This window comes from Anoplophora glabripennis, unplaced genomic scaffold (genome assembly GCF_000390285.2).
Source record: "Anoplophora glabripennis isolate ALB-LARVAE unplaced genomic scaffold, Agla_2.0 scaffold322, whole genome shotgun sequence".
NCBI lineage: Eukaryota > Metazoa > Arthropoda > Insecta > Coleoptera > Cerambycidae > Anoplophora > Anoplophora glabripennis.
The window spans coordinates 234,107-242,636 of NW_019416693.1; positions in this window are offsets into that span (position 1 = coordinate 234,107).

Consider the following 8,530-nt stretch of genomic DNA (forward strand, 5'->3'; position numbering starts at 1 on the left):
AAACACAACAAATAATAACTGTATATTATTTATATTTTTTTATTTACTCTACAAATATATAGGGTGTTCGCTAAATAATAATATACCATTTTGACAGATGACAGAAAAGTTAATTTAAAAAATTTCATATGAACGATATTTGACGTAGACTGATGAAATTTGAGCCACAGTTTTATCCACGTAGAAGCAAAAATCTACAAAATTGACTTCAAATAACTCTGAAGTTTTTCGTTCCACAAAAATAGTTTGTAACATTTAAATACTTACAACGTTGTGTGTCAAAATTTTAAAAGACTGTTAGCGTATAAATTCTTTATTTTTCTAGCGTATATTCTAATTCTATTTAAAATTGTATTTCTAACAAAAAATTCTCATAAACTATTTTTGTGTCACGAATAGTGTCAGTTTTTCGATTTACTTAAATATGTTGCAAACTTGCCTTAATATAAAAAAAATCAGCACTCTAAATCGACTCGTAAGAGATCTCTTTCTTGGTACTAATCCCTTTTATCTACACCTCTGGTTAACATATTTTCAAGTCGACCAAGTGAGTTTTTACTTCTACTTAGAGGTGCAAGGTTTATCACTGCTCCAAACATCTTCAGAGATATTTCAGAATATGAGATATTCTAATTTTAACACCCTATATCTCGAAAAGGACCTACATTCATGTGAAATTTTTTACTTAATATTAATTTTTCTGTTATCTGTTAAAATGGAAACCATTATTGAACTGAACATGACTGTTTCATCGAGTTTGCTGTGTAGGTCAATTCGTTTTAACAACAAAAAAGCTAAAATTATAGGAAAACTGTGTCCAAGAAAATTTACTGGACCTCGATATTATTTATTATTATTTTTTATAACTACTGCAAAATAAACGTAGAAAATTATTGATACACAATGGATGATTCAATAGGATTAACCAAACACCAGAATAGTCTTAAAAAAATTAAAAAGTGATGCCACTGATATTTTTTCATTTTAAGGTCTGTCAAAGGGCTTGAATACTAGAAAATACCAATTTCAGTTTTTTTTGTCCTATTAATCAATGTTTAATTTTGGCACACCCGGTAGGATGGAACAAAAAAATTGTACTTGATACATGTTTAGAATGACTTGTATTTTTATTGAAAACAAAGCACATTTTGTGTAAACATTTATGAAGACCAATCATGTCAGTTAAATTTTCACCGCCCAACAGATATTTTTTAATGTTTTCATATACATATACAGAGTGATCTTAATTTTAATTAAAAAATCTCATGAAAAAGTTTTATATGAATATGGGTCATAGAATGTTTCACTTTCAAGATAAAAGACTACCTACTGAATTTATAAAATATAAATTTTCCCAAATGTGCTGAGGATATTTTTTGACATAGCCTGATGAAACTTAACGGATTCCAAATACGTCGATCAGTACCATTAAAAGCCACATGTCCTAATTGTATTTATAAGAAAATATCACGTTTTATAAAAAAAATCTAGGAGATTTTTTATTAGAAATATAATTTTATATTATGTCTAAAAACTTATTGGCGTAGAAGTATTGATTTGTTTAACAAGGTTGTACTATTTGAAAATGATAGTTTTGTGTGCCAATGATGAACTTTCGACATAGTTCCAAACATATCAAAAGTTGCTAAAACTTTCAATCTTCGACCTAGAGAATCCATTTTTGTAAATAGTATATGTGGAAAATCACATGGCTTAAAAAAAATGGATCAACAATATTTGCATTGATAGACATATATTCCATTTTGTTTAGAATTTAAATCATGAAGTTATTGCTTTAATTCTTGATTCTGTCAAAGGCATATGACTGTGGATCATGACATTTTATTGAATGTTTTAGTATGCGATGATATCAAAAGTTAGTTTATTTTTTATTTCATTTCGATGCATTACTTAACCAGTATGGTATTCGTCAGGGAAATGATTTAGGCCCTCTTCTGTTCATGTCATATACAAATGATTTAACTAAACTACATGCCAAATTTTTTCACAGCATTCGCAGATGATTCATTTAATATTCCAAATGTTGAAAACCTACAGGATACAACTAGCTGTCTTAACAGACTTGAATACAAAAACCAATTATTTTTGCAACAAAAAAACCTGAATTGTAAAATTAAAATAACATATACAGAGTTCGTCGCTTCCATACCTTCAACATTCTTTCATTACACTATAACTATTATCGTTTGGGACATAGTCAACAGTGTTATAAAACATACGTCCTTAGATGGATTGAAAAAAAATGTACCTACTTCTAGTTCACCTGACAGATTTACTTAATACTAATGAGAAGATTCTAACATAAAAATAATCATTTTTCCCACAAATATTCCGTGTTGCATCAACAAATTGCTTATTCAGCTGATCTTTTAGTCATTGAACTGAAAATTAAATGTCAAGCGAGTTAAGAAATTGTTAATGACAGTGAAAAGGAATTCTTCTTCGATGAGCAAGTATTCTACGGCTATTAACAGTGGGGAAAGTACGTTTGTATAATTGTGTACATGCACAAATACAGGGGCAAAAAATGTAACAGCATAATAACGCCCAGGTTTTTATCGACGGACGATTGCTGGCACAAATATGGTCAATTTGCATATAATAACCATGTTATACGTTTTGTTTTTCGATGTTTATGGGACGAGGCATGGTAAATTAGAGCCTCGTGCCGCGGTTATTATTATCCGAAACGCTAACATCATTTATGTGTTGAAAACTCTGCATATTTAGATAAAACGTACAATCTGTGCCCAAAAAAACTTAAAAGAAAATTTAAAAAATACTGTGTTAATTTATAACTTGTTTTTGGGTAAGAAATAACTCCCTAAATATGTGGTGAAATAAATATTTGAAACGGTTCAAACCGTTCGCAAAGCATTTGTGACGTCACACCGTTCGATTAGGTCGACTCGACGACTATATGCACTATCAGCATTAGCTATTGTTATTATTTATTTGTAGTATAGTTTAAGTTTTTTTTCCGCATTTGTGGTAGTTTAAATTTGTTCCTGTCTCCTTTATACAGGGTGTTACAAAAAGAGTGTAAAATATTTCAGGAGGTAATAGTTTGAACAAAAATAAGCAGAAAAGTCTTAATAAACATGGGTCGGCAAAGTAACGGTTGCGGAGATATGGACCACTATTCGTTTTTCAAACATTTTATTTTATTAGGAATAAACCGACAAAGGAAGCTTTTAATAAACAAAAAACAAAGTTAAAGAAGATGTTCAAAGTGCCCTCCGTCCATTTCCAAGCAGGCACGACATCTTCGTCTCAACGATATTCGAACTCTTTCGAAAACACCCTCCTTGGTTTGGATTTCTTGACACTTTTGATTAATCCGTAGCTGCAGCTCTTCCAGGCTATTTACAGGAGTACCATACACTAATGTCTTCAAATATACCCAAACAAAGAAATCTAGAGGGTTCAGATCAGGCGATCTTGGAGGCCATAAAACATTACATAGTAATTTTTAAAAAATGATATTTGTGCATATGAACATAAGTTTAAAAATGTACTCTTTTGGTGTAAATATGGATCTGTGGCGTTAAAAGACACTGAGCTATAAGATAAAAGCAAATAATCCCGTATTCTCTTCTAACACCAATCGGCTTTTCTTTCTTAATTAGAATTGTTAGTGCTAACAAAAAATGACAAAACCGAGTTTCGCCTTTGCGTGTTTCTCATATCATACAATCTAGCAAAAATGGCAACATTTTGTGTCATTACGTGACAAAAGAGACGATATGATGTATGTGAGACCCAGCTAAGTATGTGGGCTAGCCGCTACCGAGTGATGTGACGTCATAACGTGCCTTCCATACGTTTTTCCGCGCTCCGTCTTCATTAATTATTTTGAGGGGGAATTTGTTGAAATTAAATGCCGATTTTTTTGTACATCAACTAACTACGTTTGAGTACTTTCTGAATATAAATGAAAAAGAAACAATGATAAATGAGCCCGTTGGAAGTATTACGCGAGCTAGTCTCAACAAAATATACATCCTGTATAATACTAAACCCAAAATGGGAGAAGCCAAAGCGTAGGTTATTGCCCCTTCACTCTGCATCTCCAGATGCCGCATAAATTGGCATTTTTTTTAACACAACGAATTGTTAATAGGAAATACCCATCAAAATATAAAGCCTTTTTTATTAGTAGAATAACAGTCCGAACGAAAAATAAATGCCTTGATTATTAAGTCACAAATTACAAAACATTAGCATAATTACAGACTGATTGCGAATTATAAACAATTTGTCCTACAACGGACATAATAATTCTTATCCTACAATTATTATATCGTGCAATTTTGTTAATTTTCTAAAATTAGGCAATTCTTTCGGACTGAAGGGAAGGTAATAGGTTAAATTGCATGTTTATGTAAAATGCTGCTCTTGAAAACTGTGAGTAACGATTGTAATTTCCGATTGGTGGAGGATGGCAAAAATTCCACTAATAAACATTTAACTTTTTTTAGAATAATGATACAATCTCGGCCATTGTTTATTTGCAAAATAAACGTTAATATGAAAAGAAGAAATAAAACAGGTATATTATTGTTAGTTTCCCTGGGGTTAGACATATTTTTTCTCTAATTTTAATGATCCAAATATTTTTTCCATTCCTTGTAATTGCAGAAACCACGGTGAACAACATCATTGACTAATACAGTACATACTTGTTTAAAAACATTAGTATGTAAGTAGGCATTACTACCATAGACTTTACGCACTTGAGCTTCTTAGAATCGGAATCCAAACGAGGCGTTTTCTCAGGAATTCCATCACAAAATCAGTTTATTTAAAAAAGTCACGTTTCCCTTAGATGACGCACTTCGACATGTAAAAATATGCTCAAGGTTTATGTTTTAGGCAAAATTTGGTTGTCCGTTACATACATAATAGAAGAATACGCCTATGTACAAACTTTTCTTTGAAAAATATTTAAACATTAAACTGTAACGCCCTGTATACGCGTTTATGCGGTGTGGACCAGGCGCGCTAGAAAACAGCCCTTGCAACTTTTCTTTGTTAATAAGGAATATTTTTGTGAAAATAATAGACTTTAATTCTTCAGGATCAAGTCGGTCTGACAATATGTAAACTTATGCATATTAACAGTTTAAAAAAATAATAGTGGTCCAGATACCAAGGGCGTCGCCAGCCAATGGGCTGGGGGGCAAGATAAAAGAGAAGAAGGGAGAAATATAAATTTGTGTAGAAATAGGTACAGTGAATTAATTTTTTTTTTAGAATTTTTTTTAATAAAACCTGTATACAGGGTGTTAAAAAATGAGTGTAAAATATTTCAGGAGGTAATAGTATGAACCAAAATAAGCAGAAAAGTCTTAATAAACATGGGTCCGCAAAGTAACGGTTGCGGAGATATGGACCACTATTCGTTTTTCAAACATTTTATTTTATTAGGAATAAACCGACAAAGGAAGCTTTTAACAAACAAAAAACAAAGTTACAGAAGATGTTCAAAGTGCCCTCCGTCCATTTCCAAGCAGGCACGACATCTTCGTCTCAACGATATTCGAACTCTTTCGAAAACACCCTCCTTGGTTTGGATTTCTTGACACTTTTGATTAATCCGTAGCTGCAGCTCTTCCAGGCTATTTACAGGAGTACCATACACTAATGTCTTCAAATATCCCCAAACAAAGAAATCTAGAGGGTTCAGATCAGGCGATCTTGGAGGCCATAAAACAGGTCCGGCCCTTCCTACCCATCCAAGTGGAAAAGTTTGGTGTAAATGCTCTCTAACGGCCATGGAAAAATGAGCTGGAGCACCATCATGCTGGAACCACATTTGTTGCCTCTGATTCAAAGGAATGTCTTCCAAAAACTCATACAGTGTGTTCTGCAGAAAGTTGAGGTAAGCAGCGCCTGTTAATCGGTTTGGTAAAACAACAGGACCTAGAAACCTGTCACCTACAATGTCCATCCAAATGTTTAATGAAAAACGTGCCTGATGTCCAGATTCTATTAGAGCATGAGGATTTTCGATGGCCCAAATACTCGTATTGTGAAAATTAAACACTCCATTTCTTGTGAACCCGGCCTCATCAGTAAAAAGAATGTTTGCAAGAAAACGAGGGTCTTCAGCATCATGACGTAGAAACCAGCAGCAAAAAACCAAACGTGCTTGATGATCATTTATTGGATTTAAGGCCTATACTCGTTGCACATGGTATGGATAAAGCAGTTGCTCGTGAAGGATTCTCCAAACAAGAGGACCACTAATTCCTAGCTCGGCTGATATTCTCCGCACACTCGTACCTGGATTCTGCTTTACCATTGCTAGAATTTCTTCTTCTGCTCTAGGAGTGGATACCGACCTTGGTCTTCCGGATAAATGGCACTGTTTGCTCAAGGAACCGGTATCACGCAATCTTTGGTGAATTCTTCCAAACATGCGTTGTGAAGGAATCTGGCGATTTGGATAAGCGTCAACATAAAGACGTCGCGCTTCGGTGGCGTTCCCATTAGCACGACCATACATGAAATGCATGTCTGTTAATTCTGCGATAGAGTAACCAGCCATAGCGAAAGAAAACTTGTGCACTGAGAACAACGGTCAAATACGTATTGTTTATTTCACTAAACATCAACCAACTATTATAAGAAAATACACAATGTTTTTGCAAAATAAAAAAAGGGGCTAAAAACATAAAACATTCCATATCTCCGCAACCGTTACTTTGCGGCCCCATGTTTATTGAGACTGTTCTGCTTATTTTGGTTCATACTATTACCTCCTTAAATATTTTGAACACCTGAACATATTATATAAACTAAACTATAACCACAAACTTTCTATTTTTATTCATTGGAATTGGAAATACGGATTTGATCTGTGGTTGCTAATGTCTGTTTAACAATTCCTATAGAGGACAATGTTTTACCACACCAACACGAGATGGCCTTAGAGAATGCATGCTCCGTCCGCCCTATCCAGTCAAATACTCTTATTTAGTTACTCATATGGAAAAAAAGACATTTACATTTAATTAGAAACGTTTTTCATTCCCCCTATATAAAATTGATGCGTTACATATATACATAATAGCTTTCAATTAAAGATGATGAATCAAGTTAAAAGAGCTGACAGGTGAGATTGTAAAAAAATTATTGAAGTCCGTGGACCTTTTGAAAGTGAAGCAAAAATTCAGATTTTTTTCCCCGCCGGATTTCTTAATGATTTTCTAAAGGTAAAAATGTTGACTTTCAGATCCCGAAACTAAAAATGTCAAGCTTCAATTGGCTTATTTTACCTGTTTTTCTCTACGATCATTTTTCATCTTCTGAAAATCACCTAAAAATTTAGGATTTTTCTTTTTATACATTAATTTTGCTGACTAAATTAGATTAAATGTACCCTGTAAGAAATATGATTCTAAGTACAGGTTTGCTACTATGTACTTAAACACCAAAAGTGTTTATCTCACTATAGGCTATTGATTATGGGATTTTCAAAGGAGCTCAAGATATTTTATTACATGAATCGTTAAAATGCTAATTTTAGATGAAAAAACCGCGGAGTGCTATTAAATTAGAGGGTGGAAATTGGAGATAGGGATGAAAATGCACCCCTTTCAATTTTTTAATTGTAGCTTGAAAACGAAGCAATATTTCACTATAGTTCATAAGAAAAATTATTTAGGGAATTGAATTTCCCATTGAAATGGCTTATTTAAAAAATTTAAATGGAAAATTTTATGCAAAAAATCGTTAATAAACAATTTAAAAAAGCAAAAAATAAGTTTTTTTTTACTGTTTTTATTCTATTTTTTTTTATTGGAAGTAGGCAAAGAAAATTGCTGTACAAAAAAAACTAGATGAGATTCCCTTCAAAATGATGTGTTTTCAAAAATTTTTGGACTAATATTGACCGAGTTATAACCGGTCAAATATATTTTTTAGATTTTCGTCGTTTTTAACAAAATAATGATTATAATTCTTATTATTTTTACAACAAATTGATTCTTTATTTAATAAAAAAATATGCCGTTTTTTCAATCTCACGGCTCTGTTATTGCAAATTTCGTAATCGGATCCGCCATTTTGTAGCTATTTTTATTACGAACAAAATTATGTCCTAAGCATTTTTTCGTACAAAGTCATCCCGCTGAGATATTTAAAGAAAACTACTAAAAAAAAAATTTTTCATGATTAAATTGTTAATAACTTTTTTCCTGATAAAATACTTTGTCAGCAAATTAGCCTGTTATTGTACTCATCATTTAGAGTAGGCCTGTGTAGTTATTTCCGGGTTATCAAGGTTTGACACAGGCCGAACCTCTATCAACTGGACTATAACTGATTTGTAATTTCCTCGTGAAACAAATTTTCCAAATATTCTTCACGACATAACAAAGCTTTAACCCTCTTGTTCTGTGGAAAATGCCCATCGACCTTCGTACATACGTACCTGCGTCTCCTAAGATCGTCAATTTTTGTAAGCGTGTACACATCAGAATGACCACGAGGAGGGTATATA